The following is a 21,045-nucleotide window of genomic DNA, read 5'->3' as shown; positions in this document are numbered from 1 at the left end:
GAGGATGTCGTCAATGTAAACAACAACACACACATCTATGAGCTCTCTGAGGACATCGTTCATAAAATATTGAAAGGCGGCCGGGGCATTGCAAAGTCCGAAGGGCATGACCTGATATTCAAATAGCCCATACTTGGTGCGGAAGGCCGTCTTCCATTCATCGCCCTCTTTTACTCGTACCAAGTGGTAGGCTCCTCTAAGATCCAGCTTTGTATATATGCATGCTTTTCTGACTTGGTCCAGGAGTTCAGGGATCAAAGGTAACGGATATCTATTCTTAACTGTGATCTGGTTCAGGGCGCGATAATCTATACAAGTTCTAAGGTCCCCTTCTTTTTTTTGGAACGAAGAACAAAGCTGAGGAAGCAGGGGACTTGGAAGGACGAATAAACCCATTCGCTAGGTATTGATCCAGGTATTTTCGGAGGTGAAGATTCTCAGGCTCGGTGAGGGCATAAATTCTACTACAAGGAGGAGTAGATCCAGGTATCAGGTCTATCTGGCAGTCATAAGACCTATGAGGAGGTAGAGAGTTAGCCTGATCCTTCCGGAAAACATCTTGGAATTCTAGGTATTCAGGAGGTAACTGGGGAGCCTCCGAGGAAATTTCTGCCAGTGCAACACCAGGTCGAGGGTGACAAGTAGAGACACATTCTGGAAACTGAACCGTTCTTGCTCGCCAATCGATCTGAGGGTTGTGCTTCTCTAACCAAGGAATTCCTAGAATAATCTGGAACTGAGGGGCCTTGATCACATCGAACAAGATCTTCTCATGGTGTCCATCTTGACTTACTAGCGTCACTTCTTGGGTGGTATGCGTTACTGGTCCGGAGGCTATCTCCATACCATCCACCGTAGTAATGACGTCCTTTGCAGCCTTTGGACAAAGAGTCAGATTCATCCTCAAAACCATTTCATGATCCACATAATTGCCGATGGCACCGCTGTCGACGTAAGCTTCAATCGCATGTAATCGATCCGGATGTTCAGGGCTAATGAGGACCATAGGTATCACGAAATGCGAGGTCACGGAACTGGTTTTAACGCTCGCAAGAGGACCTCTATTCTTGTCGGGCGAGGTCGTTTCCCTGCTCAGAGTTTGTGACCCTGGTAACTGCAGCTCCTACTGCCTTCTTGGCTGGTTTCACCGGACAGTCTCGAAGAAAGTGCCCTGAGTTTCCGCAATAGAGGCATAATTGCAGCTGTTTTCTCCTTTCCCGCTCCTTTTGTGTTAGTGGTCCTTTCAGGCCCCCTATTTGCATGGGTTCCCCAGAGTCTACTCCTTTGGTAGGAGTTGGTGGTTTGGAAAATACTCGAGCATCAAACTTGGAACGATCGGCCTTCCTGTTCTGCAGTCTGTGGTCAATTTGAACGACTAAGTCAATATAGTCCGAACAGTCTTGCGGGGGATTCACTACTTGGGTTAACACATCTTTGAGCTCTCCATGTAGACCTCTATAAAACAGCGTAATCCTTTTGTCCTCAGGCCATCGAGTTTCCACTATCAGTCTGTTGAAAGACGCAATATAAGCCAAAAGGTCTTGATTACCCTGTCGCAATGAAAGGAGCTCATTGTCCAAGGCCTGCCCCTGTGAATGTCTTGCAAACAGTTTTTCCATACTGAGCTGAAAAGCTTGAAAATCATGGAGAACCGGATCATCTTGATTAACTAGAGGGATTGACCAGTCTGCCGCATTGCCACTAAGGTACGAAAGCACGAAAGCTACCTTAGCTTGATCAGTTGGAAAGGCTGCTGGCCGGCATAAGAAGTGCAACCGGCACTGATTAATAAATACTGCAAACCTCTTTGGGTCACCAGAAAATCGTTCGGGCGGAGCCAGAGGTACATTCCCAGGTAGCTTGATCTGCACTGGGTTCGTAGAGGATGTTGAAGGAAGATTTGCCCCTGATGCGGGTAACGGAGTTTGTCCGGCTTGTGACTGTAGCAATTGTCTAGCGAGATTGTCTGTCCGCTCCTTGGAAATAATCAGTTCCCTTCTTAGAGCATTCGTTTCCTGACGGGCTGCATGCACTTCTGCTCTTAGTTCCCCAAGTAACTGGGCTAGCTGGTCGGTATCCGAGGTTTCCATATCGCCTGGGTGGGAGTTTTGCGGTAGGCTTTGCGTTCTGTAACGCTCAGCTGATTCCCGCAGAGGCGTCGGTCTTGACTGGGTGAATGCCGTATCTTCAAAGGTGATGTGTAACACACGGTTGGCTCTTTGGGCTGGACCTCTGTGCACTGTATGTCTGACTCGAAGAGTAAGATGTCTGCAGATAGAAAATATGGGATTAATGAACTGGGGTTATTGGGTGCCTCTCTCCTCTTCCCTTTTTCTTCTCCTGTAGAACCCCAAAGGTTAACGCCCTCACCTTAGGTAAGTGAACGCCGAGCTCTCCATCTGCCTCGGGGCAGGGTGCCGTAACCAGTTTCTTCACTGGATAAGGGTGCAGGCCTCTTGACCTGAGAGGACTGCTGTCCGTCGTTAACTGCACGAACGGCAAGTTCTGGGCACTTCAAATGTCTTAAAAGTCTTTTGTAATGATATCTCTTGTTTTGCAGGGTTCCGGCGATGGCGGATGGCGGGCTGATGAGAGTTGAGGATCGAACCCGCGTGAGGAATAGAAGCGCCTGGAAGCACGTAAGTAAGCGCTTGTAGCCTGCTTCACGATGCGCACTAACTGTCCCTTTTATCGTGCAGGTACAAGTTCGGAGCTTTAGAGAAGCTGAAGGGTGCTGGAATACCCACTGGATTCGGCGTGGGAAGGAGTAATGGCACGTGAGTAATAAAGTTGCCCAATGTCTTTAAACGCACCTTCTTTTGTCTTTCAGATGCGGGATGCAGCGCCGAAGGCCTCCGGAGCGTGCGAAGAGCTGGTAAGCTTTTGTCTTTCAGATGCCGGAATGCAGTGCGAAGACCTCCGGAGCATGCGAAGAGTAGGTAAGCCTTTGTCTTTCAGATGCCGGAATGCAGCGCGAGGCGTTGGTGACAGCCGATGGACCAGGTAAGAGATGCGCTGCCACTGAAGACCGTAGTGCTAACCTGTTCTTTCTTTGTCTTTACAGGTGCTGCTGAAGACTGGATTCCAGGATGGTAAGCCTTTGTTCCCTTAGGCCCAGGATCAAAAGCAGAAGACACGATGAGCGTTCTGCTGCAGAGAATGCAGAATGACGCAAAGCAAGATTCATGGAGAAAAAGATGTCAGAGAGGAAGGAGCCCATTTGGACCTGGGAGGGTCGACCGGAAAGGAAAGAGGTCAGCCATGCCAGAGCCTGACCAGTGATACCCAGGCTGGCACTCGGAACCGGGGTTATGGGTCTGCTTCCAAGGGAGTCGGGCAAGTCCTGATCTTTTGGAAGCAGAGATCATGACACAACCTTATATTTATGAAATATTGTATGGGGAGGTTTGCAAGATAGAGCTTGTAATTCGCTCACTCTTCTGGCAGATGTTAGAGCCACTAGAAATACTGTTTTAAGAGTGAGAAATCTTAATGAACAAGAATGGAGTGGTTCAAAAGGAGTACCCATCAGAAAATGTAAAACTAGATTTAAGTCCCACAATGGAACTTGGAAAGGCTTTGGGGGATAAACATTAGTTAACCCCTTCAGGAATTGGATTACCAGGGGTATTAAGGAGTCCTCCCACAATTTGCTGAGGGCCAGACCATCCTGTGGGGAGATTTCAATGGAGTCCCTGATCCATTGACAGATAAATCACACCACCCGGCTCGAAGGGATTTCAGCCTGGCAGCAGCGTTACTCCAATTATTCAGAACCTTAGACGTTGTAGACACCTGGAGAGTCCCGCATCCTGAGGTCCGAGACTATTCATTTTACTCATACGTACACAGAACATATTCACGCATCGACCTTCTCCTGGCCTCCCCGCAAGTCTTGGCGTTTAGGGATGGAGTGGCTATTGGTCCCAGAATCCTTTCAGATCATGCCTCGATAATGCGAACGCTTAGAGCCCACGACCCAGACCCGGCCCCGCGACGCAGATGGTCCCTCTATGACCCGATTTTGGGGGATATGTCGTTGAGACGTGGTGGCAAAAGCGATTAAGGAGTTCTTTAAAGAAAACAAGAATGAAGATACCTCCCCAGCCAACACTTGGGACGCTATGAAGGCAGTGGTGAGGGGTGTGTTAATCTCCCAAGGAGCAGCCTATCATAAACAAAAGCGACGGATCCGCCAAGACCTGGAGAACAAGGTGCAGGAGGCGGAGACTGTATGTAAAGCCAAAAACTGGACCCCCAAGACCTACCGAGCTTTGCAGACGGCCCGGAAGAAGTTGGAGGCCCACTATGCCGAGGACACAGCTCAGCACTTGGCTAAAACTAAACAAAGCTATTATGCCAGAGGTAATAAGGTGAACAAATTTTGGGTGGAGAAGTTAGCGAGAGCCAAGAAGAGAAATACGATCATAGGCGTGTGTGATCCGCAGGGTAGAGTGCAATTTGCCGATTGTGATAAACTTCGGATCGCAGAGGCCCACCTTGCAGCCACGATGTCAGCAGCCCCAAGAACTGGCGGGTAGCAGCAGACATATCTGTAGGAGGCAGCCTTACCTCACATCACAACTACGAAGAGGGAAGAGTTGGAGGCCCCTATCACCCATGAGGAGATTGACGCAGCCATTAAAAGCTTCAAACCAAGTGCCCCCGGACCAGACAGGTTCTCGACCCGATTTTATAAACTATTTCGGCCCCAATTACTAGCCCTGATGACGACGCTCTTCAATTCCTTTGCCATATCTGGATCGGTCACCCAGTCGATGCAAGAATCAATCACAGTGTTGGCCCTCAAGCCCGGGAAAAACCCCAGAGATATTGCAGCATACAATCCCATCTCCTTATTAAACCTAGATGCAAACATCTATTCGAAGGTCCTGGCAAACCGACTGGCGGAAGTACTCCCAGATCTGGTGGATCCAGACCAGACGGGCTTTATAATGAACAGAGCCACCGCAGATAACACACGTAGGGTCTTCAACTTAATCGAGATAGCTAAACGACACGCGCGAAAATAAGCCCTCCTTGCTTTGGACGCAACTAAGGCCTTTGACAAGGTGGATTGGTCATTCCTCCGACTCACCCTAGAATCTTTCCACTTTGGGCCCACCTTCTCGAAGCTCGTACTAGCGAACTACCAATCACCGACTACCCTCCTCCGGATGAACGGCCTACTATCTAGCTCGATCCCCCTAACATGTGGCACCAGGCAGGTGTGCCCTCTCTCCCCACTACTCTTTGCTCTGGTTATGGAGCCCCTAGCCCAATGCATCCGCCTCAACAACAGAATCAAAGGCCTCCGAGTAAGCCCTTCCCAACATAAGATTGCATTATATGCGGACGATGTGATGCTGACCATAACGGACACTTCCCAGTCACTGAGGGCCGCCCTGGCAGAAATCCATAGATTTGGAAGGGTCTCGGGATTTTCCATTAACTTCACAAAATCCGCATCCCTGGGGATAGGGCTGGAAGTAGAAGATAAAGTGCCCTTTGGTGCCCACTGCGCGAAAAGTCAATTCCCTATCTCGGGGACCAGATCCCTGCCTGTCCCGGAGATACATACCGGATAAACTTTCTGCCGCTGTTCAAGACTCTAGAGAAAGACCTGGACCGCTGGCTTTCACAAGAGATTTCTCTACTGGGTTGCATTGCGGCCTGTAAAATGAATCTCCTGCCACGATTTCTGTACGCTTGCTCAGCCCTCCCCACCATAATCCCCCACCCCCTGCTCCAGCGCCTCCAGAGGAAGATATTCGGCTTCATTTGAAGGGGGAAAAAGTTGCGAATCCCACAGAAGACCATGCTGAGCGCCCAAAACTTGGGAGGTCTCGGGGTACCCGATCTCCAAAAATATCAGATGGCGGCGCAGATAGCCCACACTCGAGCCTGGACCATGGCATCGGGACGCCCCAAATGGACTGAAATAGAACAATCTCGATTACCCCACCCCCTACGTTTTCTCTTGCATCTCCCTGCCTCCCTGCGGCGGACACGCCCATCTATCCTATCGTCAACCAAACAGACACTAAGAGCGTGGGATTGGGCGCATAAATTCAGAGGCATCCCGAGAGTCTTGAGCCCAGCTGCCCCAGTGTTCTATAACCCGGCCTTCTCACCTGGGACCTGATCCTTGAACTTTAAAAACTGGATCGCCGGGGGCTTCATCTCCCTCAATCAGCTATTTGAAGGGACTCAGCTGCTGACCTTCGCCCAATGTAAAAGCACCTTCGGCCTAGCGGAGTCCGATAGGTTCACCTATGCCCAAATCCGACACTGGTGCACGCATCCCCAGACCCGCACGGCGGCTACTCGGGAACTGGATCCCCTTGAGTTGACAGCAGCAGATCCACCGAACCGAGGGCGAATCTCGACGCTATACAAACTATTGCAGTCAAACTTCATTGACGCCAAAGCATCTTATATGTTGCAGTGGGAACAGATCTAGGGCATCTGATTCAAGACCAGACTTGGGCAGACATTTGGTTGCGAACTCACTCGTCCTCCTTTTGTATAACCAACCGGGAGTGCGTGCACAAACTTTTGCTGAGATGGTACTACCCACCGCTTCGGCTACACCACTTCAACCAGTCCCTGGACCAGCTGTGCTGGCGCCGCTGTGGCCCGACGGGCTACTACCTACATATGTGGTGGACATGCCCGATAGTGGCGAACTTCTGGTCCCAATATATAGCCACCATAGCTGACATCACTCAGACAACGTTACCACTGGAGCTAGAACCAATACTGTTGGGGACCCCGGTTACGGGCATATATCCCAGATCTGGTAAGCAGGCGACCCTCATAACACAGCTGCTCCTAGCCGCTAAAATCACAGTGGCACGAACCTGGAAATCCTCGGAGGGCCCCCTAATGATCCTGTGGTGGCTGAAACTCTGGGATATCTTTATCGCAGAAAAGATCATGGCAGCAAGCAGGGGCCACCTTCATCGATTCACAAACATTTGGTCGCCCGTGATAGACTATGACCAGAGCTACCCTGCTGTAACATACAAACCACGCTCAGTGGTGAATGCCCTACGAGCAGAGAACAGAGCTCTGGCTCCACGAGCAGAGGAGGCAGGCCTGGAGTGCAGCCAGGAATAGTGGGTGGGGGAGGCAATATTAAGGGACGCTGCATTGGGCTTTATACTCGGTATGTGCCGAATTGTTTGTAATGCAATGTTTTCCTGTGTGCTGATCAAAAATAAACAAGCTAAAAAAAAAAAAAAAAATTTGAAGGCTCCTCCGCAGTGCGCTTGAAGATAGACAGCGCTGCGAGGTAACCCTTGATTGTGCCAACTTGAAGACCTGAATTTGCCAAATATAGCAAAAAAGATAACACCATTGGTGTACTGCATGAAAAGGGTTCAATATTCTTTTTTCTACACCAGCTGCAAAATGTATTCCAACGGCAGCGGTATAAAGTCTTTGTTGTGGCCTTCTAGCCGAAAGCAACACCAGCATGACGTCATCCGGAAGATCCCACTCCTTGTATCTCAACCTTTCAGAAACCATGCGTGAAGGTTGAGGGTTCTGATGTCCGGACGGAGAACCTGACCTCCCTTCTGCGAGAGAAGATCCTCTCTTTCCGGAAGACGAATTGGAGGGCAGATGGACATGTCCAGAAGGTCCGGGTACCACGTCCTCCTAGCCCAATCCGGGGTAATTAGGATCATAGTTTTCCGAAATCTTCTCAACCTCCTGATCATTTGAGGAATGACAGGGACTGGGGGAAACGTGTACAGAAGTGGAAACTCCTAGTCTACGACGAACGCGTCCCCTCGGGGGAAATTCCCTTGAACAGAACTGGTTGCACTTCCTTTTGATATCCACTTGAGGGGCTCCCCAAAGGGCAAAGATCTCTTGAAGGATGTCCTGAGCTAGCTCCCACTCGTGGGAGACTGTGCTCTGCCTGCTCAGAGCGTCCGCCGTCAAGTTCTTCTCTCCGGCTAGGTGAACTGCCGATACAGAGATTCCTTCTTGAATTGCCCAAAACCAGAGCTGCATTGCCTCTCTGCACAGTGCCAGTGATCCTACGCCTCCTCTTTTGTTGAGGCATTGCATGGCCACTGCGTTGTCCGTCATTATCAGGACATTCTTCCCCTGTACTGATGGCAGAAAAGCTTTCAGCGCTAGTCTGATTGCTCTCAGCTCCAAAAGCTTGATATGTAGTCTGGACTCCGATGGAGACCAACGACCACTGATGGTCAAGTCGTCGGCATGGGCTCCCCACCCTGTGAGTGAGGCATCCGTGACTACTGTTATCTCCGGCCATGGTTGCTAAAACTGCTCTCCTTTCAAAATGTTCTCCCGAAAGGCCCACCACTGAGCCACTCTGTCCAGGACTTGAAGGAGATCTGACATTCTTCCTGAAAATTTCGACCATTGGGTTCTTAATGCCCACTGGAGGGATCTCATTCTCAGGCAAGCCTCTGGCACTAGGAAAAAGCAGGATGCCATGAGGCCAAGCAACCTCAAAAAGTCGAGGGCTGGTAGACGTTGGGCATTCTGAAATGTGTTGACCATCTGCAGAATACTTTGAGCCCTCACCTTTGGTGGCGAGGCTTTTCCCCAGGTAAGTGTCCAGGACTGCTCCAATGAACTGGAGTCTCTGTGATGGTATCATCTGTGACTTCTTTAAATTGAGGGAGAAGCCCAGCTTGTGAAGGAAGTGGCAGACATAATCTAGCTGGATCTGAGCTTGCTCCGAAGATACTGCTCTGATCAATCGTCCAGGTAGGGGTAGACGTGGATCCCTTCCCTCCTTAGACTTGCAGCCACTACCGACATTAGCTTGGTGAAGACCCTCGGGGCGGCGGTCAACCCAAATGGCAGAACTCGAAATTGATAGTGAGAGTTGCCAATTGCGAACCTCAGGTATTTCCTGTGTTTGAGATTGATTGGCACATGGAAATAAGCATCCTGAAGGTCTAGAGATACCAACCAGTCCTGAAGCTGGCGGACCTGAAGGATCTGAGAAAGGGTTACCATCTTGAACGTGTCCTTCCTGAGGAATTTGTTCAATTCTTGCAAGTCCAAGATGGGTCTCAGTCCTCTGTCCTTCTTTGGTACGAGGAAGTAGGGGGAATACCAACCCTTGTTCCTGTCCCCTACAGGTACCGGTTCTATGGCACCTTTCTCAAACAGGTCTACAATCTCCTGCATAAGGAGTGGGTCTGGAAACTTCAACGAGTTGTTCCCTGGTGGATGACTCTGAGGGGTGTGTAGGAAGGGCAGGCAGTAACCTTGGGCAACTGTCTCCAATGCCCAAGCATCTGTCGTAATAGCCTGCCATTCTGCCAGATGCTGAGTTAACCTGCCCCCTACTGGTGTCTTGTGAGGGGAGACCTCAGAGGGGTTTGGAAGCGGCAGACGCAGATGCTGAGGGTAAGGTGGAACCTGCTTCTGCGGTTTTAGTACCTTTAACGCGTCCACCACGGGTGAATAGTTTCTGGCCCCTCTGAGCTTGCTGTCCTCTGCCTTTTCCGAATGCGGAGTAAAAGCGAAAGGACCTACCCCTCCAGGAGGTTCCTGAAGGGTGATTCAGAGTTTGTCAGATTGTAGCCCCAAGAGATTTTGCTGCTGCCTTGGATGTTTGTAATCTCTCCAGACTGTCATCAGCCTTCTTACCAAATAAAGAAGTGCTGCCAAAGGGCATGTTCAAAAGTCTGGCTTTTACATCTGGAGCAAGACCAGACTTCTGCAACCACGCAAATCTGCGGATTGTGGTACTTGCCGCCATGGCCCTGCTGATACTGTCAGCAGAATCAATGCCTGTTTGAAGGGCCTCGCACATTGCATCTTTTCCATCTTTGATGATGTTTAAAAATGCTTCCCTTTCTTCTCCTTCTGGGAGACAGTCAGCCGCAGATGAAGCACACTCCCAAAGTGTATGGCTGAATCTTGCAAGCGTGCAAGTGGCGTTAATAAATTTAAGCGCCATGCTACATGCCGAAAAGACTTTTTTTGACATAGCATCAAACCTTTTATCATCCCTGTCCTGAGGGATAGTAGGGTATGCGGATTTACTGTTTGATGAAGTTGCTGCTTGTACAACCAAACTCTCTGGCGTTGGATGTTTGCTCAAATATTCAGGATCTGTAGCAGATACCCTGTATTTAGCAGAAAGTTTCTTGTTAACTGCAGGGATGACTTCAGGAGTTTCCCAATTTGCAGACATTTCTCTTTGCAGAGCAGTATGAAAAGGAACAGGATCCTCCTGTGAACCTTTATCTAAGATGTCAGTAAGGTCATCCTACTGAAAAGAAGGTGTAGGTGTAGACCACCCCATGAATTATATTATTCTGGCCATCAGAACCCTATAAGGGGTCTGAGCATGCTCCCCAGGGTCTGGTTTAGCAAACTACTTCTGGAGAAGTATCTAAACCACTTGCCTCATGTAGGGAGTCTTGGAGGTCTTTTAACCTGTTCTCTTCAGAGATAAATTCCTCTGGTATGGGTGTTGTGGTCCTTTGTAAACCAAAAGGTCTCTCATGGTCGGAATCATCCCCTTCCTCATATATAGAGGACAAGGCTCTAAAGTAGTCAGACGTAGGATATGGTTTGAAACCCATTTCTAGAGCAGAAGGGGCCAAATTAGTTGTCACTGGCTGAGAAACCGTCGAGGTTGTCGACGTGGAAGTTAAAGGCTTTGACAAACCCGAAAAGGGCATCGAAAAAGTCTGAAAAGACCTCGATGTACTCGAGAGGATTGGGATCCTACTCGGTGTCGTCGAAATTGTCGACGGCATCCTCGAGGCCATGGTCGAAGTCCTCGACACCGCCAATGTCTGAGATGTAGTGACAGTTGAAGGTCGGTCTTTTGTCGGAGTCGACAGTGGCGTCGAAGACAGCGTCGACACAACCGATTTATGCGTCGACGGGTCCTTCGACAAAGGCGTCGATGGCGCAGATTTATGAGTCGAAGACATTTTTGACGACGGCGTCGATGACGCGGTTTTACTGCCTTTACTCGAGGATTCATGACGCTCCCAGGTAGTTTCTCTCGCCGGGTGCAACGACTTGCGGCGTTTTGATTTTTTGTATCTATCACCCAGGTTATCACCTTTAGAAGTCTCCGAGGGGGTCGAGGCTGCTTTCTCAAAGACGCTAAGCATTTTCCTACGGAATTCCTCCCACTTAGCTGGAGAGCTGTGTGTCGTGGGGCAGGTGACCCTTTCCGGGGAGGCAGAAGACGAAGAAGAGGGAGATCTACGCCGCCTCTTCTTAGAGTGTTTTGATCTCGAAGACTGATGGGAACCGCTTCGAGACCTTGAACGGGAATGTTTCTTGTGACGAGGAGACTAATGTCTCGACTCTGCCGAAGAAACTTTCGAGGGAGTAGAAGTTTTAAGAGTCCTACCTCTTTCTAGCTTCCTCTTACGCTCCTTCAAGGCTTTCGCCGTCATGGACATACAGTCCTCGCACTCCAAACAGTGATGCTCCGACCCCAGGCACCACAAACAGATCCTGTGTCAACGACATTTTCTTCCCTCAATCACGACACTTTTTGAAGCCGGACCGTGGAGTCGACAGTTCGGATGAAGAATCCATCGAATAAATATTGATATCTTCGAAGAATAAGCAGAATTTTCCTGAAGAAAGGAACTGAGCGTCACGTTTCCGAGGCCCACGAAGCGTGGAAAAACGGAATTGAGCAACAGTCACTGCGCATTTATACGCACGATGATGTCGGCGTCGAGGCGGAGGCTGTCGAAGGACACCAACTAGAGGGACGTCGACGCACAGCATCATCGACTGAAAAGATATCCGAGGCCAGCAAGCTGAGATGGGTAACATCAAAGTTAAGGAATACGTTGGAGGACACAATCCCTTTGAAATGGCCTAACCATGAAATCTCCTGGGAGTCCCACTGCTGTAGGAGCTCCTTGGCCTCTTTCCACAGCTGCGGAATGTTCGCTTTTAACAGCACAGAGTAAGTGGAGGTCATCTGTACCCCAAGATAAGAGAACTCCCTGTTGGCCCATCAGAAAGAGAATATCTCCCTTAGGGCGGCTAAGGCATCCAGTGTCTCCGTCAGGCCCATTCCAATTGATTTCTCATAATTAATATCAAGCCCTGCCTGACACTTAAGTAAATCAGGCCAGTAGGTCCATAAGAGCCGGCAAGGAAGTGAGTGCGTCCCTCAGAAAGCATAACACATAATTTGCATATAATGCTAGCTTTTGACATTACTGCCAAACGTAAAAACAAGGATACCGGGATGAATGTGAATTCTTTGGGCTAGGGGCTCAATGGCTAGTGCAAAAACCAGGGGGGGATAAAGGGAATCCCTGTCTAGTCCCTTTGCCCAGGAGTAGCAGGTAAGACCAGCGAGAGTTAACTCTGAGTAACAGGGATCTGGAAATTCACGAGGACCAGTTTAGTGAAGCATCGAGAAATAGCAAAGATAGTTTCCCAAGGAATTTGAGGGCTCAACACAATAAGGTCCACTACCCGTCGGATGTTGTTGTGGGCAGCTTGATTTTGTATGAAGCCAGTCTGATCATTGTTAATTAAAAGTGGGAGGACTTCCCCAAGACAGAGGGCAATAATTTTGCAAAATAATTTGGTATCAGTGTTAAGGAGGGCTATAGGACGGTAGGAAGAGCAATCCTCCGTGTCTTTCCCAGGTTTCAAGATTAAAGTGTTTGCCGATTCCGCCATAGTGTTTTTCACTGACCCAGAGGATAAGAAAGAATTTAATAATTTAGTCAGGTGAGGGACCAATGCTGCGTTAAATGTCTTATAGAATTTGTTAGAGAAGCCATCTGGCCCCAATGCTTTCGCCGAGGGGAGCAAGCGAATTGCCATCAAAACATCTAATCAGTGATAGGCTACTCTACAAGATCTTGCAGGTCCGGGGGAAGCTGTGGGAGATGAGAATTAAGAATATAATATTGCATTGCCTGATGGTCTCCCCGGTGCTCTACTTAGTGCACCCGATAGAATTCCTCCATAATGTGACATTACCCTTCCTCAGAGAACTCTCGGTGCCCCCCCACTGTCCTGCAGTGCCTCAATATAATTGTGTGTGGCTGCCGTCTTTAACTTTGCGGCCAGCAACTTATTGGCCATATTCCCTTTAGAGTAAAAATACTGGTTTGTTACCAGAATGGAATTAGCCTCCTGCCCTACATGGTGAGCCTCCAAGGCTTTCTTTGCTACTCGCAGATCCTGGAGAGAGCGTTGAGACCCATTCTCCCCTTGTTCCCTCTCCTTTACCCGGAGCGCCTCCTCCAATTGAGTTTGAAGATGCTCGCTGGCTCTGCCCTGCGCCGCTGACTGTTCGATTCTGCATCCCTGAATGAACGCTTCTCAGTGTCCTAGACCATACCAAACCCCAATTCCCCAGTGTCATTCTCCTGAAAATACTGCCCTATCGCCTTAGAGACATGAGACCGTACCAATGGGTCCTCCAGTAGGAAATCATTCAGGCACCAAAATGATATTGAAGGAGGCTCAGGGCCACATAGGGCAGCCGTAAGTGCTAGAAGGGCATGGTCTGATAGGGTCTTCGGGAGTATCTTGGTGCCGGTTATCTGCAGGATTAGGGTATTGAAATTCTCTTTCTCTATACGTATAAGCCAGTTGTACCCCTTCACTGTTTATACTTTATTGGCTCCAGGTATTAGTTGTTCCAACTTCCCCCATATAGGCATCTCATATTTTTTAAGTTTTGTTTGTTAACATTGTTAGTGTTCATTGACTTGAGTCAATGCTGGTTCCAATCTTCCCCATATTGACATCTCATACATGAAGACTTGTACATATCTTGCTTTCAACTGCTTCAATAGCGTTCACTTGCTTTTGACAACATTTAGTGCAGTTATCCCCATATCGACATCTCATACATGCAGACTTATGTAAAGTCTTTCTATATGGTTCATATTCAAAATAAGTTTCCAATTGTTTGTATGCCTGTTGGAGGGCCACAGGACTCCCAATGCTTCCAGGCAGACTCACTGGTGTTTGCTGACAGCCGTCCTGTGGGGTATAGCTGCGGTGAAGTCCGTGCTTCAAGAAAGCTTTTCCTGCTCCACAGTCCCTCCTGCGGTTCTCCTGCAAGCTTCTCCTTCATCCGCCGGTGCAACTGCTGCTCTTCGCCGAGACCGCGTCCCCGGCAGCCTCTACACTGCTGCCAGCTCTTTAGCGGTTCAGCTGCAGCACTCACTGGGCTTCTCCCGGTCTCTTGCCCTGCGGGTATGAAGCGTTTGCCTCCAGCCACAAAACATGCCATCGCGCGTCTGCCTTAAGGTTGGCTTCCCGCTTCGCCCGCTCTGCATCTCTCTTTTCCTGCTTCACATTCAAATTGAAAAGGCACACCATTTTTAAATGTCCTGCACAGCTGACTTCCATTACAACAAAGGGTCTGCTCATTTAATTGAAGTTTGGAGTCCATAGGAGTTTTAGACTTTTGGAAACTGCATTGCTTTGAATACTGGTTTGAATCAAAACGGTCAGAAACAGGAGATGTTTAGTGAGCATTATGTGATTTGGTATTTTGTTTGGGACCCTTACTTGGGATAAAACCATCAGAGACCAATGATGTTAAATGACAGTCATGCGTACCGGAGGTGTGAATGTTATTCTGCCTAGAGTTTGTTTGCAGAAAAGGCTATTTGGGTTCTACAATGGGAGGGTCTAAAAGTGACATGTCATTAGGAATTTAGGAATCCTCATTATTAAGAGACTAATACAGAGACAATACATCCCGCCCCCCTTGTCCTGGGTTTGATGATGAGAACACGGTGCAGAACAAACCCAGGTAACTTTCAGCACAAATTAATACACAACCTCTCAGGAGGTTATTGCTCTTCACGATGCATATTTTGTAGAAGAGTATTACTCACTTTTAAACCCGGCCTCACAGAGACATACGAACTGCCAAGTTTCTAAATATATTTGGCATTTCTTTCTCGTGGCCTTTCCCGTTACAGAAACGAAGACGAAGGACGGCTACATACTACTTGAGCCCCCCCCACCTTCGGTTCTTCAACACAGAGGAACGCATGGATTTATAAAAGAATATCCACACTCTGGTACCGCATTTACTCATTTTTTATACCTGCAACAGGCACATTTGCCAGCAGATCTAGGCCACCCATTTATTCCTGCCCTCACCTGTATCTCTGCAACCTCCCCTTTTTTTTTTTTTACAGAGCACTATCTCTGGAATGTGATCAGCACACTTCAGACAAGAGGGGTCGCCAGTGTTTCCTCCTCCCCCCTCCGTATAAGCATTGCAACCAGTCCTCCATCCTGCTACGCTCAGTCCGGAGAGCCTGCACAACTAAGTGTGTCCACCAGGTTTCTGTGGTGAGACATTTATTTTTAACGCCCACCACAGCTAACTAGAGATGGGAGTTTACATATAGTTCACTCTGTCTCCTATATCAGGTCCCCCCCTCTTTACTTTTTAGTATTTGTAAAATTGGGAATTACTTCCCTCCAGGTTTTGATCTTTTCACCCTTTTATTACTAATTTACCCTCAAAAGTCCACTAGGGAAACACCACTGCACCAAGAGAATAATTGACCTATGTTTTTCTCTTGGTCTCTCCACTACAGGGGTTACCCCACCGCCCTGAAGAAGGTGGCTTCCACGTCCCTCTAATTTGGTTACAAGATGGACGCCATGGCCGCTGAAACGTCATGTTCCAAGCAAGGGGGACTTATGTACCAACTGAATGTGGTCCAGTGAGACAATACTGCATATTGATTGTTACACTTTGTTGTGGAACCCCCACCAATATACCCTTTGCGACGTTGGCACATAACCAGTTGGAATCATCTGGTACATAACCAGTTGGGATCATTTTGTCCCAGGCACATAACCTGTTGGTATCATCTGGTACATAACCAGTTGGGATCATTTTGTCCCAATATAACTTTCCAGAACAGACATCTAAACATGGAACAAGTTACTTACCTGTAACTGTTGGTCTCCAGCATGGGTCTGGCATGGATTCACATGCTCATGAATATTCCCCGTCGTCAGGCTGGGAATCCTCGGTAAAGAAAAATCAGTATCAGTTTCGTTTCTGATCTGTCTTTCGTAGTAGTAACCAATCACTGATCTCTGCGTCATACTGACCACAGCCAATGACTGCCATCTCCCTAAGCCCCGCCTCTGGCAGTCATCTTCAGATTTGGTAGCACGTGAAGTGGCAGTATGACCAAGTGAAGAGCCGCAGAGGGGTAGGCGGGAGGGTTTGCATGTGAATCCATGCCAGACCCATGCTGGAGAACAACAGTTACAGGTAAGTAACTTGTTCCTTCTCCAGCATGGGGTCTGGCATGGATTCACATGCTCATGAATAAAATAATACATAGCAGTACACACATGCACAACCACGGGAGGTGGCAAAGGCTCAACATTAAGCATTACATCCAAAACTCAACATTAAGCATCTCCTACCTCCTCACCGGGCTCACCTTAGGCAAACAGGTTGCGCAGCACTGCTTGGCCGACCCTGGACTCCTCCCTGGAATCCCGATCGACGGAGTAGAATTTTGTGAAGGTGTGCGTCGACCTCCACGTAGCAGCCCTGCAGATGTCCAGCAAGGGCACACCAGATAGGAACGCCGTGGTAGCTGCGATCGCTCTGGTGGAATGGGCTCTCGGACAGCCAGGCAGCGGTCGGTTTGCCAACCGATGACAGTACATGATACAGCTGGAGAGCCATCTGGAAATGGAAGCCTTCGAGAGAGCATTCCCCTGATTGACAGGTCCAAAGTTCACAAAAAGTTGTGACGTCTTCCGAAAACTCTTCGTGCGGTCCACGTAGAACTTCAGCGCTCTAGCCACATCCAGCGAGTGCAAAGTCCTTTCAGCCGGCGACGAAGGCGACGGGAAGAAAACAGGCAACACCAAGGGCTCGTTGAGGTGGAAGTCCAACGGCACCTTGGGCATGAAGGAGGGGTGAGTCCTGAGCACTACCCTCGTGTCGTGAAAAGTCAAGTACGGGGGCTTGCAGGAAAGGGCCTGGATCTCTCCCACCCGTCGTGCGGAGGTGATGGCCACAAGAAACGCTGTTTTCCACAACAAGAACTTCAACGGAGCCGAGTGCAGAGGCTCGAACGGAGGTCCCATGAGCTTGGTCAGCACCACGTTGAGCTCCCACGCCGGGGCCGGAGCCTTCACCCGCGGGAACGATCTTCAGTCCCTTCATGAATTCTTTCACCAGACGATGAGACCACAAAGACGTCCGTCCCGTGGTTCTGGTGTATCGGGAGATCGCAGCAAGATGAATCTTGATGGACGCGTGCGCCAGTCCAGCCTTGGCCAGCGTCAGTAGGTACGGCAGTACTTGGGGAGCCGTAATCCGTAGAGGGTTAATCTTCTGTGTGTGGCACCAGACAGAGAACCTCTTCCATTTGTGTCCATAGCATTTAAGAGTTGAGGACGCCCTGGCCTTTGCAAGAACCTCTCTGCAGTCGGCCGGTATGTCGTAGCCTCCAAACTCTAACGCTGCAGGAGCCAGGCCTGCAAGTTCAGCGACTTCGGGTCGTGATGGAGGATGGCGCCTCCTTCCCTGGAGAGAAGATCCGCGTCCACTGGCAGCTTGATTGACGGGGACGCTGACAAGTCCAGAAGGTCCGGGAACCATATCTGCCTCGGCCACGCAGGTGCGACGAGGATCATCCTGCACCGTGACCTCTTGAGCTGGTTGATGAGCCGGATCAGCAACGGCAATGGAGGGAACGCATATAGAAACAGGCCCTCCCAGGGGAACAAGAAAGCATCGCCCATGCTCCTCGGCTGGGGAAACCTGCTGGCGAACCTCCGGCACTTGGAGTTTGTCGCCATCGCGAACAGATCGATCTGGGGTATGCCCCACCGTCGGAAGAGGCGGTCCACTAGATCCTGTCGTAGTTCCCACTCGTGGCACAAGCGTAGCTCTATGCTGAGCGAGTCGGCGATGGTGTTTTTTATTCCTGCCAGATGAAACGGCACCAAAAACATCCCTTGGGCGACGGCCCAATGCCACAGATCCTGCGCCTCCTTGGACAGGGCTGGGGATCTGGTACCGCCCTGCTTCCTGATGTAGAACATGGTGGTGGTGTGGTCGGTGAATATCCTCACCATCTTGCCCTTGAGGGACGGAAGAAAGGACCTGAGGACCCAAAACACTGCACGGAGCTCCAGGACGTTGATATGGAGGGACTTCTCCGTCTGAAGCCAAAGGCCTCTCGCGTGCAGATTTTCGGTGTGCGCTCCCCACACTTCCAGGGAGGCATCCGTGGTCACTGTCTTCTGGTGGCCCAGGGTCTGGAAGTCCATGCCCGCCGTCAGATGCGCGCGGGTGCCCCACCACCGGATTGCTTGTCGGAAGCTCTCGTCGAGTGTGATCCTGTCCTCGAAGCTGCCCGTCATCTGGATCCAGCGAGCGTCCAGGAACTCCTGTAACGGGTGCATCCGAAGCCTGCACAGGCAGATGAGATAAATGCAAGAAAACATCATTCCGAGGAGGGATTTGATGGCCTCACCCTGGCCGCGTCCGCAACCAGCATCCGCTGCACCTTGCCCAAGATGGCCCTCGTCCTTTCCTCCGACGGAGAGGCCAGAAGCGCCACTGTGTCGAGTTTCGCTCCCAGAAACAGTGCGTCTTGCGCAGGCACCAGGTGTGACTTGGCGTAGTTTATGGAGAATCCCAGGTCCGTGAGTAGCTGGACGGTCCTCGCCGTGTGCTCCGCGGCGAGCTCCCTTGTCCTTGCTCGGATGAGCCAGTCGTCCAGGTAGGGGTAGACGTGGATCCCCTCCAGGCGCAGCCGCGCCGCCACCGGTGTGAGGCACTTGGTGAACACCCTGGGTGCCGACCTCAATCCGAAGGGAAGGGCTCTGAACTGGTAGTGACACCCTTGGACCACGAACCTGAGAAACTTTCGGTGTCCCTTTAGGATGGGGATATGGAAGTAAGCATCCTCCAAATCCAACGACGACAAGAAATCGCCCTCCTCCAGCTGACCCAGGACATGCTGGAGGGTGACCATCTGGAACTTCTGTGCCTTGATGAATTTGTTCAGTCGTCGTAGGTCCAGGATGAGACGCCATCCTCCTGTCTTCTTCTTCACGAGGAAGTATCTTGAGTAAACTCCAGAGCCCCGAAGCCTCTTTGGGACAAGCTCGATGGCGCCCTTTCTGAGCATCGCCTTTACCTGCAACAGAAGTTGAGGGATGTGATGTTCCTTCCTGGCCATGGGGGGGACGCGCGGGCACTTCTTTAGAAACTCGAGCGCGTGACCCTGGGCCAGGGCATCCAGCACCTAATGGTCGGTGGAGATGGACTCCCACACGCTGACGAAGTTCGCCAGCCGGCCTCCGACCGGGATGCTTCGGTGGGGGCCCGACCCCACGGCCGGTTCAGTCCTGCTTCGACGAGGCTTTGCCGCCTTGTCCTCCTTGGCGACGACGGCGGGGTCAGCCCAACTTGCCTCGTCCCCTTGTAGGCTTCCTGTGAAGACGAACGGGCCGCTTGACGGTAAGCGGAATATCTGCCGCCGGAACCTTTGGAGGCACCCTGCTTGCCTCCGGTGCTCCGAAAGGGCGGCCGTCGTTGCTGGAGAAAACCAAGAGCCCGGGCCGTCTCCGTGTCCGTCTTGATGGCTTGTAGGGAATCGTCCACTGTTTTCCCAAACAGGTTGCTCCCGTCGAACAGCATGTCCAAGACTCTGGTCTGCACGTCCTGCCGGAAGTCCGTTGCCTTGAGCCATCCACGCCGTCTAAGGCACACGCCGTTGCCCAAGTGGCGAAATCCAGTGTCAGCGATGTCCGTCGCAATCGTAATGGCGTGGTCCGACACCACTTCTCCTGCCTGCAAGATCTCTAGGGCCTCCGCCCTCTTGTCGTCTGGTAGGAAGTCCAGCAGGGGGGCGATCTTGTACCACAACTCCCTGTCGTAGCGGGCTACGATAGCCAAGGCGTTGGGAGCCTTAATCGTCGTCGCTGCCGATGAGATGACTCTGCGTCCCATCGTGTCCAATTTCTTTCCCTCGCCGTCCGGCGGGGAGGTTGACGTAGAGGTCGAGGTCCCCCCAGCTTTCTTCCTGGCCGCCGCGGAGACGACCGAGTCCGGGGTCGGCTGTGCCCGAAGGCACAAGGGGGCCACGTCCGGGACCCGGTACTTCTTCTGGTACCGATCCCTTCTCGCAGGCGTTGTGGATGGGTTCTTGAGGAGGGCGAAACCCTCATCCCAGATATAGTCCAGTAGAGGTACAGCGAGGACCGTCTTCCTCTTGGTCTCGCGCCGTTGATAAAGGAAACCTTCCTTCTTCTCTTCCGGGCAGAGCTGGAAAAGCTCGGATGCCCTGGCGATAATGGCATGAAACGATCCAATCTCGTCGGGCGGGGAAGCCCGGGGAGGAGGTGACGACGGGAGATCCTCGTCGTAAGCCTCATCGTCTGTACCCGTTGCAGCCGTGTCCGTCCCCGTATCATCCCCACGGGTCGTGGACGGGGAGGAGGGCTGAGCAGGGTGCGATGGTTGAAAAGGAGGTGGAGGATGAATCCTTCTTCTCTTAGGAGGAGGGCTCCCAGAAGGGCCTGGCTCCGGGTCCCCCGTCGGGAGCGGTTCCTCCGTTGGTGGTAACGGCAATCTCGTCCTTATCTCCGAGCATAAGGACTGTATAGCCAACAAAATGGCCGCCGAGTTGTCTTGCGGCACTGGTTGAGGGGATTCAGACGGGCGGTCAGGTGCCCCGTCGGCACCCTCTACGTTATCGTCTGGTCTTCTTCCATGCCAACGCCGTGGCTTAAGACTTCGATCAGCTCCTCTTCAGAGGTTGAGGCTGAATCCACGACAACCTCCTGCCCCCCCTTTTTCTTCTCCGTCGGAGGTTTCACGGGGGTCCTGTCGATGGGCATGAAAGAGGACTCCCTCCGCGGTGGCAGGGAGACTCTGGGCCCCGAGGTCGCCACCACTGGTGTAGCCTCCACAGACTGAGCCAGGGCCGCCGCGACTGTCTCGATAGAGGCCTTGGCCGGATGGATTAAGGCTTTCACCACCCTAGGTGCGCTCACCGCCTT

General features: G+C 51.0%; 1 protein-coding gene across 5 annotated transcripts in view; it reads right to left on the bottom strand.

Moving 5' to 3' along the window:
• The window catches only part of PIP5K1C (phosphatidylinositol-4-phosphate 5-kinase type 1 gamma), a 1,345,879-nt gene that overhangs the window by 375,070 nt on the left and 949,764 nt on the right, over positions 1-21,045 (bottom strand). The window lies entirely within an intron of this gene.

Source organism: Ambystoma mexicanum, chromosome 1p (genome assembly GCF_040938575.1).
Source record: "Ambystoma mexicanum isolate Mex_15411 chromosome 1p, UKY_AmexF1_1, whole genome shotgun sequence".
In the NCBI taxonomy this organism is placed as follows: domain Eukaryota; kingdom Metazoa; phylum Chordata; class Amphibia; order Caudata; family Ambystomatidae; genus Ambystoma; species Ambystoma mexicanum.
Note: the sequence above shows the minus strand (reverse complement) of the source record. Positions and strands in the feature narration are given on the sequence as shown.